Below are 22576 nucleotides of genomic sequence, written 5' to 3' on the forward strand. Positions count from 1 at the left end.
AAGGATGAGCGTGTATTCTTTGAGGAGGATGCACAATGGCTCAGGTAAGAACAGTAGACTGACATACAGGTAAGTAGTATAAAATTTAGTGTACTGAAATTGTCACACTCAGATTTAACCTGGGCCTGTTTAACTTCAAGTCCCGTGAGTCTAAGACCAGACACAGGAGAAATATCTTTATCTCCTAACTCCCAAGATTCCATGGTTACAGCTAAACCATATCTGCTTCTCCAACTGAGGAAGGACTCTGTTGATGCTAAGCACTTTCCCTACAATGTGCTATACCCTATTCTCTCTCCCAGGGTCTCAAACCATTCTGTATTCTTTTCCTGGGAAAGCTCATTCCTATTCTCTTAATTATCATCTATACATGGATGCATTGCAAATCTATAACTCTGCCTGAAATTTAACATTCCCTAATAAACTGTGGAAAATTCTGAAAGAGATGGGAATAACAGATCACCTGACCCGCCTCTTGAGAAATCTGTATGCAGGTCAGGAAGCAACAGTTAGAACTGGATATGGAACAACAGACTGGTTCCAAATAGGAAAAGGAGTATGTCAAGGCTGTATATTGTCACTCTGCTTATTTAACTTATATGCAGAGTACATCATGAGAAATGCTGGACTGGAAGAAACACAAGCTGGAATTAAGATTGTGGGGAGAACTATCAATAACCTCAGATATGCAGATAACACCACCTTGATGGCAGAAAGTAAAGAGGAACTAAAAAGCCTCTTGATGAAATTGAAAGAGGAGAGTGAAAAAGTTGGCTTAAAGCTCTACATTCAAGAAATGAAGATCATGGCATCTGGTCCCATCACTTCATGGGAAATAGATGGGGAAACAGTGGAAACAGTGTCAGACTTTATTTTTTTGGGCTCCAAAATCACTGCAGATGGTGATTGCAGCCATGAAATTAAAAGATGCTTACTCCTTGGAAGAAAAGTTATGACCAATCTAGATAGCATATTCAAAAGCAGAGACATTACTTTGCTGACTAAGGTCTGTCTAGTTAAGGCTATGGTTTTTCCTGTGATCATGTATGGATGTCAGAGTTGGACTGTGAAGAAGGCTGAGCACTGAAGAATTGATGTGTTTGAACTGTGGTGTTGGAGAAGACTCTTGAGAGTCCCTTGGACTGCAAGGAGATCCAACCAGCCCATTCTGAAAGAGATCAGCCCTGGGATTTCTTTGGGAGGAATGATGCTAAAGCTGAAACTCCAGTACTTTGGCCACCTCATGCGAAGAGTTGACTCACTGGAGAAGACTCTGATGCTGGGAGGAATTGGGGGCAGGAGGAGTAGGGGACAACAGAGGATGAGATGGCTGGATGGCATCACTGACTCGATGGACATGAGTCTGAGTGAACTCCGGGAGTTGGTGATGGACAGGGAGGCCTGGCATGCTTTGATTCATGGGGTTGCAAAGAGTCAGACAAGACTGAGCAACTGAACTGAACTGAAGATTATTTATAATTTTCTATGAAAAACGACAACAAGAAAACTTCAGACAAAACCAAACCACCTACTTCTTTGTCTTTCAGGCATAGCAAACTCAAAACCAAATTCAATATCTAACACTCTCTGCCTGACCTAAGTTTGCTTATTATCCAACAGGCAAACCTAAATTTATGCTTCTATTTTGGTTGCTATTTCAGTGAATGTTAACAATGTTTCAAAAACAGATACCGAGGCATATTGATGACTAGAGATGAAAAGAAGTTTAAGTTATTTATCGACTTTAAATAATCAGTAATAGCTGGCAAGATTAGACAATGAGAAAGCATAACAAAGTTTACATCTCATATCTCTTTAACACAAACATAATAGGAGTTCAGTGTAATTATTCCTTAATTATGCAAAGGTTCCTTTAAGCAAACTGAAATTACATTGATGGTTGGAAGGGTGTCTGAGCATGTGATTTTTATTCTAATTTTTGAGTAAAATCACACGTAGCATGTTATATTACAATACAGGGTAATATTTTCAAAAATTTGTAATGTCATCATATATTTAATTATAGGATATCTATTTGTTTAAGAGACAATAAAAGTACCTTGGGACAGAATGGATCTTAAGGTCTCTAACTTGGAGGTTACAATTAAAAATATCTCAAACAATGTAGGACTCTACTCTAAAACAACCCTTGACAGACTTCTAGACTCTGCATGAGCATGTTCAACAATGTAGTAATGAAGAACTCTTGTGGTGGCTAATGGATTTTAAAAACTCTAATTATTAGACAATTCTTTATTTTTTATTAAAAAGGAGTTATGGAGTTACTTGAGCAAAGAAATATAATGAAATATGAAGTATTTATTATGCTGTTTAAACATTTTTACAAACTAAATCCAAATAGCTGGTCTACCTGCTTCATTGTTTATCTTTTAAATGAACCTAGCATCCCTTCACAAGTGTAACCAGGGTAAATATCTCTAAGCCAATTTTACATTAGTTTTTCTGCTCTCTACCTGAATAAGAACAAGTTTTATCCTCACTATATCTACTCTCTGTATCTTTAAACAAAAGATTGGTTATAAAAAACTCCATCTCTTAAGTACATGGAGATAATTAAATGAATTAATATACATAAAGTGTCTAGGACAATGTTTAGAACAAGTGATCAATTTATGCTAGGCATTATTATTGTTATTGTTGTTTTTTATTAATTATGATAATTTCTTACTTTCTCTTATTCCTACTTTTAATTCTAGTCCATTCCTTTGACTCTTGTTGGCCATATATTCCCATGGATAGGACTCATCTTCGGCACTTGTCATCTGATTTGATTTTTGACATCCCAGACTGTGACTCCTGGTTTTGTCCTTGAGCTTCACCTGCAAAGTCCAAGTTTCATTCTACCAGGAGCTGGCAGTTAAAGTGAGAGAACATTCCTGGAGTCAAAAATGCTCTAGGGCTTCCAACTGCTGCAGGTTCACATACAAAATCTGAGCTCACATTTATTTCTAACGAGAGAAAGTTTTCACTTCTAAAATTCCTATCAGCTATCACTCTTTGGTACAGAATGCAAGCTGTGCATTTCTAACCTCCCAACTTCCATCTTCATGGGCTATTATCTGCACAATTCTTTCTTGGTAAGCTTTGCAGTGTTCTTTGAGACTGTCTGTTGCTTTTGTTAAAATAACAAATAATGAAGACCTAAATTTTCAGGGCATTCTAAGAAATGCTCATCTTTAATGTCTAGCAACAAAGCCAGTGCTTCCTTTCCTGACATCTTGATGCCTATTCTGCATGGACTATTAGGGGTCCAGAGTGGTAAAGTTCACCAAGAATTTTCTACCAATATCTTTTATGCCTTAGGGGCCAGTGTTTTGGTGATCCTCAAATCTACTGATGTTTTCCACTGCTTTCTCCAAACCCAAGTAAAGGTAATTGAATATTCTGAATTTGTTGCTATATACCACTTTTGGCATTAATGGATAACTATGAATCTCTCCTTGTAAATGTTGTACATGGCCATTTAGGAGAGAGCTCAGAGAACTTCCTGTGCAACTCAGCAGTTTCTTTAGATACTCATCACTTTAAGTTTTATTCAAAATAGCTTTTGAATATATTTTCAGATATTTATTTTCAAGCATAGATAACTGCTTGAGTTATCTTCTTTGTATTTATTTGTAACAAATATCAAGTACAACTCATACATCCATTCTTAGCCACTTTTCACAACTAAATCTATTCATGAACCACCATTAGCACTTCAATCCTATTGCAGTTCTTGAGTCAATTCTGTATTCAAGGGTCCTATCCAGATATGACTTTAAAATTATATAAATATATTCTGCATATAACTTTTAAAAAATTATGCCAAAGTCTAGGATATTGCTTCTAAAACCATCCATAAAGAAAAGCCAGATTTTCTTCATCCATGAAGAAAAGCCATGGATTAATTCTACTATAAGACACATACACAAGCAAAAAAAAAAAAAACTAAGAACTAGAAAATTAAATGTAGAAAAATATACACAAATTATAAACTCTAAATTTTACTGTTAAAGTTACATTTCAATAAATACAATTAAAGCTTATCATAAAAATTAAAAATAATCACATAGGCAATAGAGAAAATGTTTGTATATTCACAACTGTTTGATCATCTGCAATGCCCCTGTGGCTGATTCATGTCTATGTACAGCAAAGATCATCACGATATTGCAAAGTAATTATTTTCCTATTAAAATAAATTAATTAAAAATGTCATAAGTGAAAAGAAATTATTCATATTAAGGTATGTTTACACATTTTGAACGTTATACATATAAAGTGTTATGAGTTTGCTTGTTTGTCTTACCTAAGTTGGGTTGATGGCAATGATATAGTGTCTGACACTCTACAGTGAAAGTTTCTATGTTTTATTTTATCATCACTTATAGGAGAAACCAATCTAACTAAATATATAGATGAGAATAAAAGAAAAACTCTAAAGCAATTTCAGCAACCTCAGGATATTCTTTTTAAACTTTTGCTGAAAATGAAGCAAAAGTTGGGATGAATTTTTTTTTCATTTTCCATTATTTATCAATATATAGAACCAACAATTTATTTTATAAATTATAGCTAAATTAAATAATAATTCGATGAAAATAGTAAGTTATGGATTTTTATTACTTATTTTTTCTTCTGGATTAATTAAATTGCCAAATGTTACATTCTTTTTACTAATTGCTCTCTTCTCTCAAAATATCAGGTTACCTTTTTGCTTGTCATATAACTTAATCATGGAAGTGATATTCCATCATATTCAGAGGTTCTGCTTAAATAAAATAACAAGGGTTATTCAACGGTTTTGGTCATTGGCAGTCATCCTAGAATTCTGCATTATTTTTTCCTTTCCAAAGCCAATGCTTTAAACACATAGTTGGCAAGTAACATATACTCATAAAAGACATTTAAAAATAGACTCTAAATATTACATTATTTTATGTAAGAAATAGCAGATTAATTTTGATGACAAGAAACATCAAAATTCATGCCTAAGCCTTAGTATGGTCACCAAAATACTGATGATATGAATTCAGACTAGATGTTTCTAAACCAGTGGGCTTGATTTAATGAAGGGAGCTAATATTTGGCTTTAACAACAGCAGTTTAGCTTAAATACTAGATATAATATAACCTTTTATTTTAATGCAAGCAGTTTTAGTTTTTCCTAATCCATATTAGTATACATGCTTTGCTTATTACTTTCTAAATGGTGTAAGTACCAGCTAAAAATTTTATATCTTAAAAATAAATGTGATCTATTTTAAAGAGATATATGAAAACACATTTGGAGAATTACCTGGTAATACTGTTATAGATTCACATGTTTCTTAGAAAGATTTCACACTCTATGGTAAACTTCAACTTTTTAAATCATTTATCAGCATCTTTATATTCATATACTGAATCCTGTCCCTGGGAATGAACTTTAATTTCTACCATCTGTGCCTTGGCCAGGAATGTCCATATTCCTTTAATGCATAAATACATTCCAGATATTTCTCATTCTGTTAGTAAGAGCTGTGAAGCACAGAAAATAAAGTTTCAAAGAGGAACCACGAGGGATCATTTATTGCTCCAGCACTTTGAAAAATCTATGAAATTCCTTTATGGCTTCTTCATTATATTTTCAATGGAACAATTAGCTTGAGTGGCTACAAACACTGAATTTTCACGATCACATTAGCCTTTGAAACCAAATTATTGAATGTATTATTCTCTATGTAAAATATAGTGGGATGTGGCAAGTTAGAGATTAAAAAGCATTAGTTGCCTCCAACCGGAAAACTAGTTGAGAGTTCATTTCCTAACAGCCTATCTGGTCACACTTTATAATCCACTCAGTTCACATAATTCATTTTTTTGTTCCAAGGATCCATTTTGCAAGTATTGAGAGTAGTAAATCTGGCCTTACCAAAAAAAAAAAAAATATATATATATATATACATATATATATGTATATTTTAGTAAAGCTCTTGTAATGAGCAATAACATCTCAAATAAAAAAGTAGTCCCTTGAAAACTTTGGTTGCAATTTCTAAGGATAATAAGACATTCTCATGCCCAATTCATTTAAACACACACTATAAATACTGCAAAATTACAGAGAGCACAAATTTACCACCAACTGAAGTTATTCCCCATTATTTGACAGAGGGAAAGTATGATGAATATTATAGCTTTACTTTTCCTGGATTTTATCTGTTTCATATTAAAATTCTAGAATGTTTGGGTAACACATGGATGTTTTGATTCTAGACCAATGATTAGGATTTTCTATAGATAAAAATGTAGTAACCAGTTTAGATTTCGGGCCACCAAGTTTGCATGACAACTACTGGACTCTGCCTTTGTAGCATGAGAGCAGCTGTGCACGATGCTTAAGTGAATGGCTGTTCCAATAAACTTTATTTACAAAAAAGCTGGCTAATGGAATTTGACCCCCAAGACCTACTTTGCTAAAGCTTGCTGAAATCAAAAGAATAAGACCCATGCCTCCCATTTTCTCAACCTAAAACTGCTTTTCTGATTGAATAGGCAGTCATATCAGGAAATAAATATATTGTCCTTTTTGGAAATACATTCTATATTCATTGCAGCAATTCTACTTCATTCAGTGAACTTGTGGTTATGTATCAACTGGACAACTCCACTGTGCTTGGATATATGGTCAATCACTGGTCTGGATGTTGCTAAGGAGGTAAACTTTTTGAATGACATTAACATTCAAATCGGTTTGAGTAAAGCAGATTATCCTCCATAAAGTAGATGAGCTTCATCTAATTAGATAGTTAAGTCATCATCTCTGAACATACTGTTGTGTCCATGTCTGCTCAGTTGTATCTGACCCTTTGGGATCTCAAAGGCTATAACCATGTGGACTTCCTAGGCAAGAATACTGGAGTGGGTTGCCATTTCCTTCCCCAGGGGACTGGCCTCATTAAGGGATCAAAGACGCATTTCCTGCACTGGCAGGTGTATTCTTCACCAACTGAGCCACCTGGACCGGACCCTGTTCCCAAGTGCAATTATATAAGTTAGATTCATATCTTTCTTTATGAAACATTGCTTTTCACTTAAATAACTATTCTTCTGCAATGACCTTATTTATTTGAACATGTTGTAAATGATGGATAGATGTTAATTGGTAGGCTTCATTACAGCAGCAGAAGTTTACACAGAACTTACAAATTGTTAATATTATTTCTTCAAATAGAAAAGAAGGTGAATTAAGTCCAACAATGGTTTAATTTTTTCAACTAATTCATGGAATCAAAAACCTTTTGGAATTTCACCCTGGTTTAACATGAAACATCTTGTGTCATTGGGATTATTAATATAAATTCAGTAGGAAAGCTAAAAATTCAGAAAAATTATTTTTGTAATAACACAAGCACAAGCTTTGGTATAGCACATGACCTTGATAAACAAATCACTTAGTAAATTAGAAAAATGTGAATTAAATATATGTAATTATTAGGAACATAAAATAAAAAAATTGCATCTAAACAAGTTGTAATATTAAAGTAAAAATTGTCAAAAGTTTAAAATGTTTCATATGCCTATTATACTTGTTATATAAAAATGTTGAGATAAAACATAAATATATGCATGTAAGAATATGTTTTCTATCTGCAGCCAGCTATAAATAAGACTTTGAAAATATTTGTACCTTTGAGGAACTACTTTATAAATTAATCTAGCTTATATTTTAATATTACATTTTTTGTGCATATTCTAAATTTTGGTTGCAATTTGTTTCAGTTCAGTTCAGTTGCTCAGTTGTGTCTGACTCTTTGCGACCACATGAACCCCAGCACACGAGGCCTCCCTGTTCATCACCAACTCCCAGAGTTTACCCAAATTCAAGTCCATCAAGTTGATGATGCCATCCAACCATCTCATCCTCTGTCGTCCCCTTCTCCTGTCTTCAGTCTTTCCTAGCATCAGGGTCTTTTCCAATGAGTCAGCTCTTTGCATGAGATGGCCAAAGTACTGGAGTTTCAGCTTCAAAATCAGTCCTTCCAATGAACACCCAGGACTGATCTCCTTTAGGATGGACTGGTTGGATTTCCTTGCAGTCCAAGGGACTTTCAAGAGTCTTCTCCAGCACCACAGCTCAAAAGCATCAATTCTTCAGTGCTCAGCTTTCTTTATAGTCCAACTCTCATGTCCATTAGTGAGTACTGGAAAAACCATAGCCTTGAGTAGATGAACCTTTGTTGGCAAAGTAATGTCTCTACTTTTTAATATGCTGTCTAGGTTGGTCATAACTTTCTTTCCAAGAAGTAAGCGTTTTTTAATTTCATGGCTGCAATCACCATCTGCAGTAATTTTGGAGCCCTGCAAAATAAAGTCAGCCACTGTTTCCCCATCTACTTGCCATGAAGAGATGGGAGCAGATGCCATGGTCTTAGTTTTCTGAATGTTGGGCTTTAAGCCAACATTTTCACTCTCCTCTTTCACTTTCATCAAGCGGGTCTTTATTCTTCACTTTCTGCCGTAAAGGTGATATCATTTGCATATCTGAGATTATAGATATTTCTCCTGTCAATCTTGATTCCAGCTTGTGCTTCATCCAACCCAGCATTTCATGATGTACTCTGCATATAGTAAAATAAGCAGGGTGACAATATACAGCCTTGATGTACTCCTTTTCCTATTTGGAGCCACTCTGTTGTTCCATGTCCAGTTGCAACTGTTGTTTCCTGACCTGCATACAGGTTTCTCAAGAGGCAGGTCAGGTGGTCTGTTATTCCCATCTCTTTCATAATTTTCATTGTTTATTGTGACCCACACAATATATTTTTCTGGAACTCTCTTGCAATTTGTTTAAAATTAGTCAGAAGTTTACAGTCATCACAGATAAACAATGCAGTCAAATAACAAGATTTTTGTTAACTAAAATGGATGTAAATAGTGATCCCAAACAGATACAGGTAATTCCAGACAATAATAAAAGAAATAGTACAAGCTTAAAGAATGGGATTTTAAAATTCCATCTTTGAAATTTGTTCTATCTCAGCCTTAAGAGGAAAGTATAATATATTTTCCTACCATGTTAAAAAAAAAAAGTGTGTACACTTTACTGGCATTAAGTACACTCACATTTTTTTTAGCAAACTTCACCACCATTTCTTAAACATTGTTCATTTTCTAAAGCTGAAAATTTATGCCCATTAAACAATAGCTCCTTAGTCCTCCCCTCCACTTCTAGGCAACAACTGAGATAAAGGTGTCTACAGGATCCTTGAGCTGTCATGTAGATACTGAATCCACTCTCCTTCCCCCATCCAGGTGAAGAAGTTAACTACATGATGGCCAGACTATAACCATGATATAAGCTGCCAGAATTCTGAGAACTGGCCTCAAAGAAAGGGAAAAAAACTGACCCTGGAACTGAAGATTAACTATGGTTAAAACAATCAATGTGATGCTCATCAGATCACAACATGACCAATTTTAAGATGATTGTGAGAGCTGACTGTGCCATTTCTGCATGTAGCCCCTCCCTCTGCCTCTAAAGTCTCTTGAATGCTGATTGTCAGTAGGGGGAGTCAGCCTTTGGACAGGAGAGACCCCCACATTCTGTTGCCAGCCTTTGAAATTAAGTTAAAGCAAACTTGCTTTGCTTTCCTTTCCTTTATTGACTTTAGAGCTGTGAGAAGCCAGACCCCACTTTTGGTAACACTATTTTTAAATATTAAAATAAAATTGAGAGATACTATGATACAAACTGTGGAAAATTCTTCAAGAGATGGGAATACCAGACCACCTGACCTGCCCTCTGAGAAATTTGTATGCAGGTCAAGAAACAACAGTTAGAACAGGACATGGAACAACAGACTAATTCCAAATAGAAAAAGGAGTATGTCAAGGGTGTATATTGTCACCCTGCTTATTTAACTTATATGAAGAGTACATCATACAAAATGTCAGGCTGCATAGAGCACAAGCTGGAATCCAGATTGCCAGGAGAAATATCAATAATCTCAGATATGCAGATGACACCACCCTTACGGCAGAAAGTGAAGAACTAAAGAGCCTCTTGATGAAAGTGAAAGAGGAGAGTGAAAAAGTTGGCTTAAAACTCAACATTCAAAAAACTAAGATCATGGCATCCAGTCCCATCACTTCATGGCAAATAGATGGGAAAACAACGGAAACCGTGACAGACTTTATTTTCTTGGGCTCCAAAATCCCTGCATATTTTGACTGAAGCCATGAAATTAAAAGATGCTTGCTCCTTAGAAGAAAAGTTATGGCCAACCTAGACAGCATATTAAAAAGCAGAGACATTACTTTCCCAACAAAGGTTTGTCTACTTAAAGCTATGCTTTTTCCAGTGTCATGCATGGATGTGAGTGTTGGATCATAAAGAAGGCTGAGGGCCAGAGAATTGATGCTTTTGAACTATGGTGTTGGAGAAGACTCTTGAGAGTCCCTTGCACTGCAAGGAGATCCAACGAGTCAATCCTAAAGGAAATCAGTCCTGAATATTCATTGAAAAGACTGATACTGAAGCTGAAACTCCAATATGTTGGCCACCTGATGCAAAGAACTGACTCATTTGAAAAGACCCTGATTTTGGGAAAGATTGAAGGCAGGAGGAAAAAGAGACAACAGAGGATGAGATGGTTGGATAGCATCACCGACTTGATGGACATGAGTTTGAGTGTGCCCTGGGAGTTGGTGCTAGACATGAAAGCTGGCCTGCTGCAGTCCATGAGGCTGCAGAGTCAGATGTCTGAGCGACTGAACTGACTGGTGATCTTTGATATTGTAGCATCTAAATTTGGCAAAATTCAAAAGAATTATAGAAACATCTTAAGTGCCACACTTTTTTCCAGCAAAAATATCCATGTATAATCTCTTTTGTTTAGTTCTCTTTATATAGTTCAATCAACCAGAACTCCTACCTAAAATATAGCAATGCATGAAAGGGGGTTGAACGATGCACACTCCCTTTAGACTTTCATGTAAAAGGAAATAATACTATAAACTATGCTTCATCTGAGATTCTTAAAAATTAATACTAATATATCATAAAGTATAGAGCAAAGAAATACCTATCTTCAAGGTTTGAGGTAAGATCTCATACAAATCTAATTTTCTGTCTAAATAATTCTATGTATCCATTTACTTACCACTAAATATCATGCACAATGTGTTGTTTGAGACCCCAAGAACTGTAGCTCTTCAGGCTCCTCTGCCCATAGCATTTCCCAGGCAATAATATTGGTTGTTATTGTTCAGTCACTCAGTCATGTCTGACTCTTTGTGACCCCATGGACTGCAGCATGCCTGGCTTCTCTGTTTTTCACCATCTCCCAGAGTTTGCTCAAACTCATGTCCATTGAGTTGGTGATGCCATCTAACCATCTCATCCTCTGTCAACTCCTTCTCCTCCAGCACACAATTTTTTCCAGCATCAGGATCTTTTCTTTGAGTCAGTTCTTCTCACCAGGTGGCCAACGTGATGGAGCTCTAGCATCAGTCCTTCTGATGAATATTGAGGATTGATTTCCTTTAGGATTGACTGGTTTGATCTACTCGCTGTCCAAGGGACTCTCAAGAGTCTTCTTCAACACCACAGTTGAAAAGCATTAATTCTTCAGTACCTAGCCTTCTTTATGGTCCAACTCTCACATCCATACATGACTACTGGAAAATAGCTTTGACTAGATATACCTTTGTTGGCAAAAAATACTAGAGTGGTTGCCATTTCCTTCTCCAGGGGATCTTCCTGGCCCAGGGATCAAACCTGTGTCTCCTTCTTGGCAGGCGGATTCTTTACCCTGAACTGCCTGGGAAACCCACATATAATAGCAGACACTACCTATAATATGAATTCCATTCCCTATTTTAGGGTAAATGAGAGACTTACAAGAGAAGTCTCTATTCCATGTTCACGGTGTCCCTTTTTCTCTGCTTCAAGTTCACAGGGACAATCCCAACGGAACAGTCCATAGACACTTTAACAGATTCTTTAAAACTGAAAGAACAGAGTGTAGCAGAAAACAGTATAAACCAGCTGTTTTCATGGTCCCAGACATCAAGCTTGCTTTGCTACTTAGTTATATTTTAGGCATTTAGGAGATTCATCATATTTCTGCAAGAGGAATAATTGTGTTCAGACATAAAAAATTATAGACTGAAGATTTTGAGTATCCTCTGTAGTCAGACAGCTAGGCTTTGTGTAAACAAGTGGAATTAGGAAAAATTGCTCACAGTAACAAGACAATAAACCTCAACAAAATGTTGACCATGAGTTAGGAATCTGCAAGTCTCTGAGGACATTTAGCAGATTTTCAGCAATAAAAACACATTAGAAAACCTGTGGCCTTACTATGCCCCAGTGATATAAAATGAACTGTAAATCATTTATTGAAAATTATTAATGGAATTGAATATTACAGCTAATTGATTTATTCTTTAAGTTGTCCTATCTTAAATTATTTCATTGAAATATATCTATTCATAAGTTCATACTAATAGAAATGTTAAAGATGAAGTAAAAAACTCTTTATTATTCAAGCTAATATGTTTTAAAGAAAAATCCCTTGATGTTAGATTATAATTCCCATTTTTGTATATGTACTGTCTTTTATCTCGTGTTTGTAGGTGTCTTATCTGACAATGTAAATCTAGTTACTATTGCTTTAGTAAAGAAGATTAGTTGGTTTGACTTACCCTGCATTATAGAGGCAATGTTTACCTTATGATAATACATGAGCTGTATATTAAGCTTTATTTCTTACTACTATTTACATGGTAATTGAATCCTTTGAGTCTTTAACTTTAAAACAGCCATTTTCTTGGTAATCAAAAAGGCAATAGTAAGAATATACTAACTGCATAACTGAACTCTGATTCAGTTCAGTTCAGTTCAGTTCAGTTGCCCAGTCCTGTCCAGCTGTTTGTGACCCCATGAATTGCAGCACCCCAGGCCTCCCTGTCCATCACCAACTTCCGGAGTTCACTCAAACTCACGTCCATAGAGTTGGTAATGACATCCAGCCATATAATTCTCTGTCATCCCCTTCTCCTGACCCCAATCCCTCCCAGCATCAGAGTCTTTTCCAATGAGTCAACTCTTTGCATGAGGTGGCCAAAGTATTAGTTTCAGGTTTAGCATCATACCTTCCAAAGAACACCCAGGACTGATCTCTTTTATTTTTTTTCTTTTTATTTTAATATTATTTTTAATACATTTTATTTATTTTAAGTGGAGGTTACTTACTTTACAAGATTGTATTGGTTTTGCCATACATCAACATGAATCCGCCACAGGTATACATGTGCTCCCCATGCTGAAACCCCCTCCCTCCTCCCTCTCCATACCATCTTTAGAATGGACTGGTTGGATCTCCTTGCAGTCCAAGGGACTCTCAAGAGTCTTCTCCAACACCACAGTTCAAACACATCAATTCTTCAGTGCTCAGCCTTCTTCACAGTCCAACTCTGACACCCATACATGATCACAGGAAAAACCATAGCCTTAACTAGACAGACCTTAGTCAGCAAAGTAATGTCTCTGCTTTTGAATATGTGATCTAGGTTGGTCATAACTTTCCTTCCAGGGAGTAAGCATCTTTTAATTTCATGGCTGCAATCACCATCTGCAGTGATTTTGGAGCCCGAAAAAATAAAGTCTGATACTGTTTCCACTGTTTACCCATCTATTTCCCATGAAGTGATGGGACCAGATGCCATGATCTTAGTGTTCTGAATGTTGAGCTTTAAGCTAACATTTTCACTCTCCTCCTTCACCTTCATCAACAGGCTTTTTAGTTCCTCTTCACTTTCTGCCATCAGGGTGGTGTTGTCTGCATATCTGAAGTGATTGATATTTCTCCCAGCAATCTTGATTCCAGCTTGTGCTTCTTCCAACCCAATGTTTCTCATGATGTACTCTGCATGTGAGTTAAATAAACAGGGTGACAATATACAGCCTTGACATACTCCTTTTTCTATTTGGAACCACTCAGTTGCTCCATGTCCAGTTCTAACTGTTGCTTCCTGACCCGCATACAGGTTGCTCAAGAGGCAGGTTAGGTGGTCTGGTATTCCCATCTCTTTCAGATTTTCCACAGTTTACTGTGATTATCCCAGTCAAGGCTTTGGCATAGTCAATAAAGCAGAAATGGATGTTTTTCCAGAACTCTCTTGCTTTTTCGATGATTCAGCAGATGTTGGCAGCAATACAGAGTTACCACCTGGGATACAAAATACAGTTGTTATTATTCTATATTTTTCTATGGAACACACGAAATGATTAATATGTAACACCAGTGTTCCCTTTCCTTTATTTTATGACGTGAAGTCACTTAGTCGTTTCCCACTTTTTATCACCCCATGGACTGTATTCCTTCTCCAGAGGATCTTCCCCACCCAGGGATCAAATCTGGGTCTCCCACAGTGTAGGCAGATGTTTTATTTTCTGAGCCAGGTGTATCTAATATCCTTTATTGTATAGGTGGTGTTTTTAATCTGGGAACTTAGTATAGTTTCTCTACCTTCTCGTATCCCAAACTCCAACATTTTGTTCACAGGAATACTGAACAAATTAAAATAATGAAAAAATCCTCTGAGATGAAAAAATAAAACCTCTCTCTTCCCCCTATTAAATAGAAGTAAAAGAGACAATGGATGAATCATCTGAGAATTTAAAATTGCAATTGTTTCTTTAAAAGGAGCATTTTAAAGTGTTCCTTCTAAGAAGACACAACTACATTTGATAATTGCCTTCCTACTTGATCAATAATAATAACTTCAGAATCATAAAAATAAAACAAGCAGAAAGTACAAGCAACTACTAGAGAATATAAACTGCTGAGAACTTTCATTCTTTATAAGAGACAAATATCATTTATCAATCTCATATAACCTGTATATAACCTTATATAATGAGAGGAGCTACCCCACTCCCAAGGAGCAGAGGCTGCACAGGTGCAGGAGGGCAGGGAGGAGTGTTTCTCATGATGTACACTGCATATTAGTTAATTAGGCAGAATGACAATATACAGCCTTGATGTACTCCTTTTCCTATTCAGGTATGAATTAAATCAAATTCCTTATGATTATACAGTGGAAGTGAGACATAGACTTAAGGGAATCGATCTGATAGATAGAGTGCTTGATGAACTACGGACAGAAGTTCGTGACATTGTACAGAAGACAGGGATCAAGACCATTCCCAAGAAAATCAATGCAAAAAACAAAATGGCTGTCTGAGGAGGCCTTACAAATAGCTGTGAAAAGAAGAGAAGTGAAAAGCAAAGGAGAAAAGGAAAGATATAAGCATCTGAATACAGAGTTTCAAATAATAGCAAGGAGAGACAAGAAAGCCTTTCTCGTTGATCAATGCAAAGAAATAGAGGAAAATAACCGAATGACTAGGGATCTCTTCAAGAAAATTAGAGATAAGAAGGGAACATTTCAAGGCAAGATGAGCTCAATAAAGGACAGAAATGGTATGGACCTAACACAAGCAGAAGATATTAAGAGGTGGTAAGAATACACAGAAGAACTGTACAAAAAACATCTTGATGACTCAGATAATCACGATGGTGTGATCACTCAGCTAGAGCCAGACATCATGGAATGTGAAGTCAAGTGGGCCTTAGAAAGCATCACTATGAACAAAGCCAGTGGAGGTGATGGAATTCCAGTTGAGCTATTTCAAATCCTGAAAGGTGATGCTATGAAAGTGCTGCACTCAATATGTTGGCAAATTTGGAAAACTCAGCAGTGGCCACAGGACTGGAAAATGTCAGTTTTCATTCCAATCTCAAAGAAAGGCAATGCCAAAGAATGCTAAAACTACTGCAAAATTGCACTCATCTCACACGTTAGTAAATTAATGCTCGAAATTCTCCAAGTCAGGCTTCAGCAATACGTCAACCATGAACTTCCAGATGTTCAAGCTGGTTTTAGAAAAGGCAGAGGAACCAGAGATCAAATTGCCAACATCTGCTGGATCATGGAGAAAGCAAGAGAGTTCCAGAAAAACATCTATTTATGCTTTATTGACTATGCCAAAACCTTTGACTGGGTTGATCACAGTATACTGTGAAAAATTCTGAAAGAGATGGAAATACCAGACCACCTGACCTGCCTCTTGAGAGACCTGTATGCAGGTCAGGAAGCAACAGTTAGAACTGGACATGGAATAATAGAGTGGTTCCAAATAGGAAAAGGAGTACTTCAAGGCTGTATATTGTCACCCTGCTTATTTAACTCACATGCAGAGTACATCATGAGAAACACTGGGTTGGAAGAAGCACCAGCTGGAATCAAGATTGCCAGGAGAAATATCAATAACATCAGATATGCAGATGACACCACCCTGATGGCAGAAAGTGAAGAGGAACTAAAAAGCCTCTTAAAGAAAGTGAAAGTGTAGAGTGGAAAATTTGACTTACAGCTCAACATTCAGAACACTAAGATCATGGCATCTGATCCCATCACCCCATGGGAAATAGATAGGTAAACAGTGAAAACAGTGTCAGACTTTATTTTTTGGACTCTAAAATCACTGCAGATAGTGATTTCATTCATAAAATTAAAAGATGCTTACTCCTTGGAAGGAAAGTTATGACAAACCAAGCTAGCATATTCAAAAGCAGAGACATTACTTTGTCAACAAAGGTCCGTCTAGTCAAGGCTATGGTTTTTCCTGTGGTCATGTATGGATCTGAGAGTTGGACTGTGAAGAAAGCTGAGTGCTGAAGAATTGATGCTTTTGATATGTGGTGTTGGAGAAGACTCTTGAGAGTCCTTTGGACTGCAAGGAAATCCAACGAGTCCATTCTAAAGGAAATCAGTCCTTGGTGTTCATTGGAAGGACTGATGCTAAAGCTAAATCTCCAGTACTTTAGACATCTCATGAGAAGAGTTGACTGATTGGAAAAAGCTCTGATGCTGGGAGGGATTTGGGGGCAGGAGGAGAAGCAGACAACAGAGTATGAGATGGCTGGATGACATCACTGAGTCGATGAACATGAATTTGAGTAAACTCTGGGAATTGGTGATAGACAGGGAGGCCTGGGGTGCTGCGTTTCATGAGGTCACCTAGAGTCAGACACAACTGAGCTACTGAACTGAATTGATATAACCTGTGATAACCTGAAGTGACTTAACTTAGTAGTGATAACCTGAGGTGAGAGAAAAATCCCTGTTGCTAAGAGATAGAGAACTATTCTAATTTTCATTTTCAGGATTGCTAATTTTCAAATTCATATATTACAGAAGCCCGTGGAGAATAGTGGAAAACATTCTATAGAGACAGAAGAGGACTTTATTATGTGATATGGGTTAAAAGTGTAACATATAAGATGTATGATTTGGACCAATGATTTAAAATCTCTAGACATTTAAGTGAGTGAGTATATACATACTATTCATAGAACATTTACTCTGAGCCAGGCATTGTGGGTTGTATGCCTCCACATGATCCATAGGCATTTTATGTACCTTTTCTGAAATATATCTTATGACAATATAATAAACTTGAGTAAAAACCAGCATTATCTTATAAATTTGGATTATTTTTGAGAAAGCATAGTAATTTTCTCCAAATAATATGCAAGTAGCAAAGCTAGGATATGAAAGCAATAGTAACAACTATGTTTCATTGTATTAATTTATCAAAAGTGATCTGTTTAAACATATATATTTTCATTGGAGTATAATTGCTTTACAATGTTGTGCTATTTTTTTGCTGTACAGCAAAGTGAATCAACTATACATATACATATATCCCTTCTTTATTGGATTTCCTTCCCATTTTGGTCATTACAGAGCATAAAACTATCCTTGGATTATGCTCAATACACTTTAAAAATTACTATGCAGTATTCCATAGTAATTGTTTCCAAGTATTCCAGTAATAACATATTCCATAGTAATATTATTCCAGTGTTCAAAGAATCAAATTTCAACAACAGAGGTTCTCCAGAATTTAGTTAAAAACAACTTTTTTTTTCCTCAGTGTGTTTCCTACCAGCTATCTTCTAATGTAATCCTTTAATGACAGATTACAACCGTGAGAATATTTAATATAATAGGTGCAGGAAATTTGCATTATCCTTTATACTAAGAATTATAATGTTAATTAAATAGAAGGAAGAACAAGTTCATGTTTCTGGTTATCTTACAAGAAATAGATAAACAAATGCAGGCTGCCTTGTGACACTGTTACATAAAATAACAGAGATTACTTTAGAAAAAAACAAGTCCATAAGAACTTCCAAGATGGCAGAGGAATAAGACAGGAAAAGCACATCCCTCCCCATAAATACATCTGAAATCCATCTGCATATGGAACAGCTCCTACAGAACATCTTTTGAACACAGGCAGAAGACCAAAGACTTCCAAAAAGGCAAGCCAATCTCTTTAGAATAAGAGCATTTAGACCTTCTTAGGGGAGAACAGAATTTCCCACAACATGCTGATGGCCATGTTTCATCACTTCATTCATAAGGTGGTTAAGAAAAATGACAGTGCTCAACAGCAGGAATTCAGCCTTCACACTGCTGGGCTTTTTATCTTCTTGTTCTGGAAGTAGCAGACAGGGTAATTCAATCAAGTTTTCCACCCACTGCTGTTTGACAAATATGTTCAGATTCTATAGAGGAGTGGGCTCAAGAATCCAGCTTGGATGAGAAAAGAAAAAAGAGCAACCAAAAACACTGAGGCCTGCAGGAAAGAGGTGATGAAGACAGATGAGGTTACTAAAGAAGAGGATGAAGAGATAAAGGAGATAAAGAGATTTTTTTTCTTCTTCTTCTGAAGACCATTGTCAAATTATAAATGCCATCTTTCATGTTTGAAGAGCTTTCAAGATTTCTTCCCAAGTTCTCCCTAAAAGAGAAGCCAGAGTATATACATAATTGTGTAGAAAGTCTTTGTTGCATTAGCTAGTTTTGAACCAGTTCTTAATGAATTTCGTGTTACGTAAGCTGGAAATCTCCATGAAGCAAAATATATACCAGAACTGGCCTATCATGGGTTGTGTTTGCTATGCTTCCCTATTCACAGAGAAGGAAACAAGATTCTCAGATGTGTTTTCCATCAAATGTTCTACATTATATTAATGAAACAAGTGAGCAAAGACTGCCATCACAGCCCCCTTGCCATCATGTCTCCAGTTGTCAGCAGTAGAAACCTGGTCATCCAGCTTGTAAGTTCTGGGTGAGTTAAAAGAAACCCTATATACATCCAGTCCTTTGAATTCTGCTACAACACATCTGTGGCAAGGTGTTCAATAAATCTAAATATCAAACCTATGACAATTGCACTCATCTTACACACTAGCAAAGTAATGCTCAAAATTCTCCAAGCAAGTCTTCAAAACTATGTGAACTAAGAACTTCCAGATGTTCAAGCTGGATTTAGAAAAGGCATAGAGACAAGAAATCAAATCACCAACATCCACTGGATCATCAAAAAAGCAAGAGAGTTCCAGAAAAATATCTACTTCTGCTTTACTAACTAGGCCAAAGCCTTTCACTGTGTGGATCACAACAAACAGTGAAAAATTCTTCACGAGATGGGAATACCAGACCACCTGACCTTCCTCTTGAGAAATCTGTATGCAGGTCAAGAAGAAACAGTTAGAACTGGACATGGGACAACAGACAGGTTTCAAACTGGGAAAAGAGTACATCAAGGCTGTATATTGTCACCCTGCTTATTTAACTTCTATGTGGAGAATCTCATGCGAAATGCCAGCCTGGATGAAGGACAAGTTGGAATCAAGATTGCAGGGAGAAATATCAATAATCTCAGATATGCAGATGACACCACCCTTAGGCAGAAAGCAAAGAGGAACCAAAGAGCCTCTTGATGAAAGTGAAAGAGGAGAGCGAAAAAGGTGGTTTAAAACTCAACATTAAAAAAAACTAAGATCATGGCATCCGGTCCCATCACTTCATGGCAAATAGATGGGGAAACAATAGAAACAGTGATAAACTTTATTTTCTTGGGCTCCAAAATCACTGCAGATGGTGACTGCAACTATGAATTAAAAGACGTTTGCTCCTTGGAAGAAAAGCTAGACCAACCTAGACAGCATATTAAAAAGCAGTGACATTACATTGCCAACAAAGTTCTGTTTAGTCAAAGCTATGGTTTTTTCAGTAGTCATATATGGATGTGAGAGTTGGACTATAAAGAAAGCTGAGCACCAAAGAATTGACACTTTTGAACTGTGGTGTTGGAAAAGACTCCTAAGAGTCCCTTGGACTGCAAGGAGATCCAACCAGTTCATCCTAAAGGAAATCAGTCCTGAATATTCATTGGAAGGACTAATGCTGAAGCTGAAACTCCAGTACTTTGGCCACCTGATGCAAAGAACTGACTCATTGGAAAAGATTCTGATGCTGGGAACAATTGAAGGCACTAGGAGAAGGGGATGACAGAGGATGAGATGGTTGGAATGCATCACCGACTTGATGGACATGAGTTTGAGCAATCTCTGCATCTTGGTGATGGACAGGGAAGCCTGGCATGCTGTGGTCCATGGGATCACAAAGAGTCAGACATGACTGAGCAACTGAACTGAACTGAACTGAAACCTATGTGGCTCATTCTCTGGGCCAGCTGCTCAACAAGCTTCCTTGTGAGGAATATGCTTCTTTCATGGCCCAAATTTATGAATTAGCACCAGATGCCAAAGTCCCTTCCAGGTTTCACTCTAGATGTGGCCTTGGCTCTTCTGGAACTACCTGACAAGAGGTGGATGACCCACTTCCCCTGGAGCATGAGAAGTTCCTGAAGCATAAGTTCTTGGTTCAGGAAATCTTGTTTGCCTGTTGTATAGACAAGGACCCAGTGGTCCATAGCAAAGCTGTGTCCAGTTTTGCACATGGCCTAGAGTCCTCTGCCACATCCTCACTGGACAGCATGCAGGCATTTCTGGATAACACTCCTGCAGTTTCAGGAGTAGAGAACCACCAAAAGAGTGCTCAGAAAAATTCAACAGAAGAGGATTTCATGATGATGCTGAGGAACAGGGTTAGTGATGAAAAGATCAGCATCAGGAAATCTGCAGTCCAAGTTTTAGTGAACATCTTGAAATACTGTACCATCTTGTGTATGAGAGGCAAACTGCCTGTCCTGCATAATCAGTGTTTTGATATCAGCATGTCTGTCGGCAAGCAGGCTTTGCAATCTCTACTGAGCTGCTGATGGCCCAATCCTGGTGTGTCCATCTACAGAAGGCCTGGCTGGAGGGGGTTATCCTGGATGTGACAGACAATGAGAGCTCCTGTCTATGCCCACCTCTAGCTCTCACACCAAGATAGGGACACTATTCTTGATGAGGTCCTCGGGCTGTAAGCACAGCTTTCCCAAGGTGATGATGGCTTGTCCTCTGATCACAGAGGGCATGACTCGTGTGTACCTGAAAGAGGGGCTAGAAGGTGGTCATGGGCAAGAATGTCCTTAACAACATTATCCTTTGTGACCTCTGTGTCCACTACACAGCCCCAACAAACAAATACATCCCCCAAATCTGCACACATCTGAAGGAACTGAACCCTTTCTTCCAGAAGCATACACTACTTTTGTTCACCTGACCCCTGCAGGAGAACTTCATGAAGTGAAAGTGTTGCCTGTTCCTCTGTTTCATCAGCACACCAGTAGACCTGAACCCAGAGGTCACCAGCACCAGGGCAGTCTGTCTGGTCCATTGCTCCTGAAGAGGAACCCAAACATATTTTTCCATCACCTCATTGCATTCATTTTGCTCTTCAACAACTTTGAGAAACACAAAAGTTTCAATAGGTTCCCCCAGGTGGAGAGAGAGAGAAGTAGCTATTCCCCCTGAAAGGGAATATGGACAAGGAAAAGTAGATGAAAATCTACAAGTTTCTTCTGGAACACTACTTCACTGATAAGCAGGGGTTCAACATCACTTCGAGAGTCCTCAGCGACATCCTGGCGTACTTCACTGACAGTGACCTCCTGTGGACACAGAAGACAGCAAACTCCTCTCAGACATGTTTGAGGTGCTCAGTTTGAAGGAGATCAGATTGTAGGTATTGAGGGCTAAACCAGACAAGGACCTGGCCCAAGCCAAAGTGTTCATGTAGGAAGTGCAGAAGGAGCTTGTTTTAAGTTCAAAGGAGGAATTTCCTAGAAAGTAATATTCCAATTATCATCTCCCTGAAGTCTGCCCTAGAGAAGAACAAGATCCCAGCACTTTGGGAACTCATGCACTACCTCAGGGAGCAATGTGGAATTACTGAGATGAAATCAAGAACTTTTTTACAGTTGACAAGCAGCTGGTCACAAAACTTGAGTAGGACACCAGGTGCTACTAAGAGCAGCTGACTTAGGAGTAGGAGCTGGGGAGGTAGGCAGCCACAGACAGGATGGTCTCAGGTTCCAAGGAGGCACAGGTCAGGTAGGTTGTTCCAAGTCTGGAAACAGTGTCAACTCCTGCTGGCCAAGAAAGACTCCATGGTCACTGCTGCAGACCATCCGTCCACATCCAGGCCCCATGCTACCCACATGACTGCATTTCTCTTCCTGGTGCCCAAAGACAGGCTCGTGTTAGTGAGC

General features: G+C 37.5%; 2 pseudogenes; both read left to right on the plus strand.

Annotated features, from left to right (window-relative positions):
- The first annotated feature begins 4 nt into the window (after positions 1 to 4).
- Positions 5 to 21315, plus strand: LOC138442834 (condensin-2 complex subunit D3 pseudogene; annotated as a pseudogene).
- Positions 21316 to 21438: 123 nt separating this feature from the next.
- On the plus strand, positions 21439 to 22350 carry LOC138442835 (condensin-2 complex subunit D3 pseudogene; annotated as a pseudogene).
- The last annotated feature ends 226 nt before the right edge of the window (positions 22351 to 22576 follow it).

The sequence above is a fragment of the Ovis canadensis genome, chromosome 6, assembly GCF_042477335.2.
Source record: "Ovis canadensis isolate MfBH-ARS-UI-01 breed Bighorn chromosome 6, ARS-UI_OviCan_v2, whole genome shotgun sequence".
Lineage (NCBI taxonomy): Eukaryota > Metazoa > Chordata > Mammalia > Artiodactyla > Bovidae > Ovis > Ovis canadensis.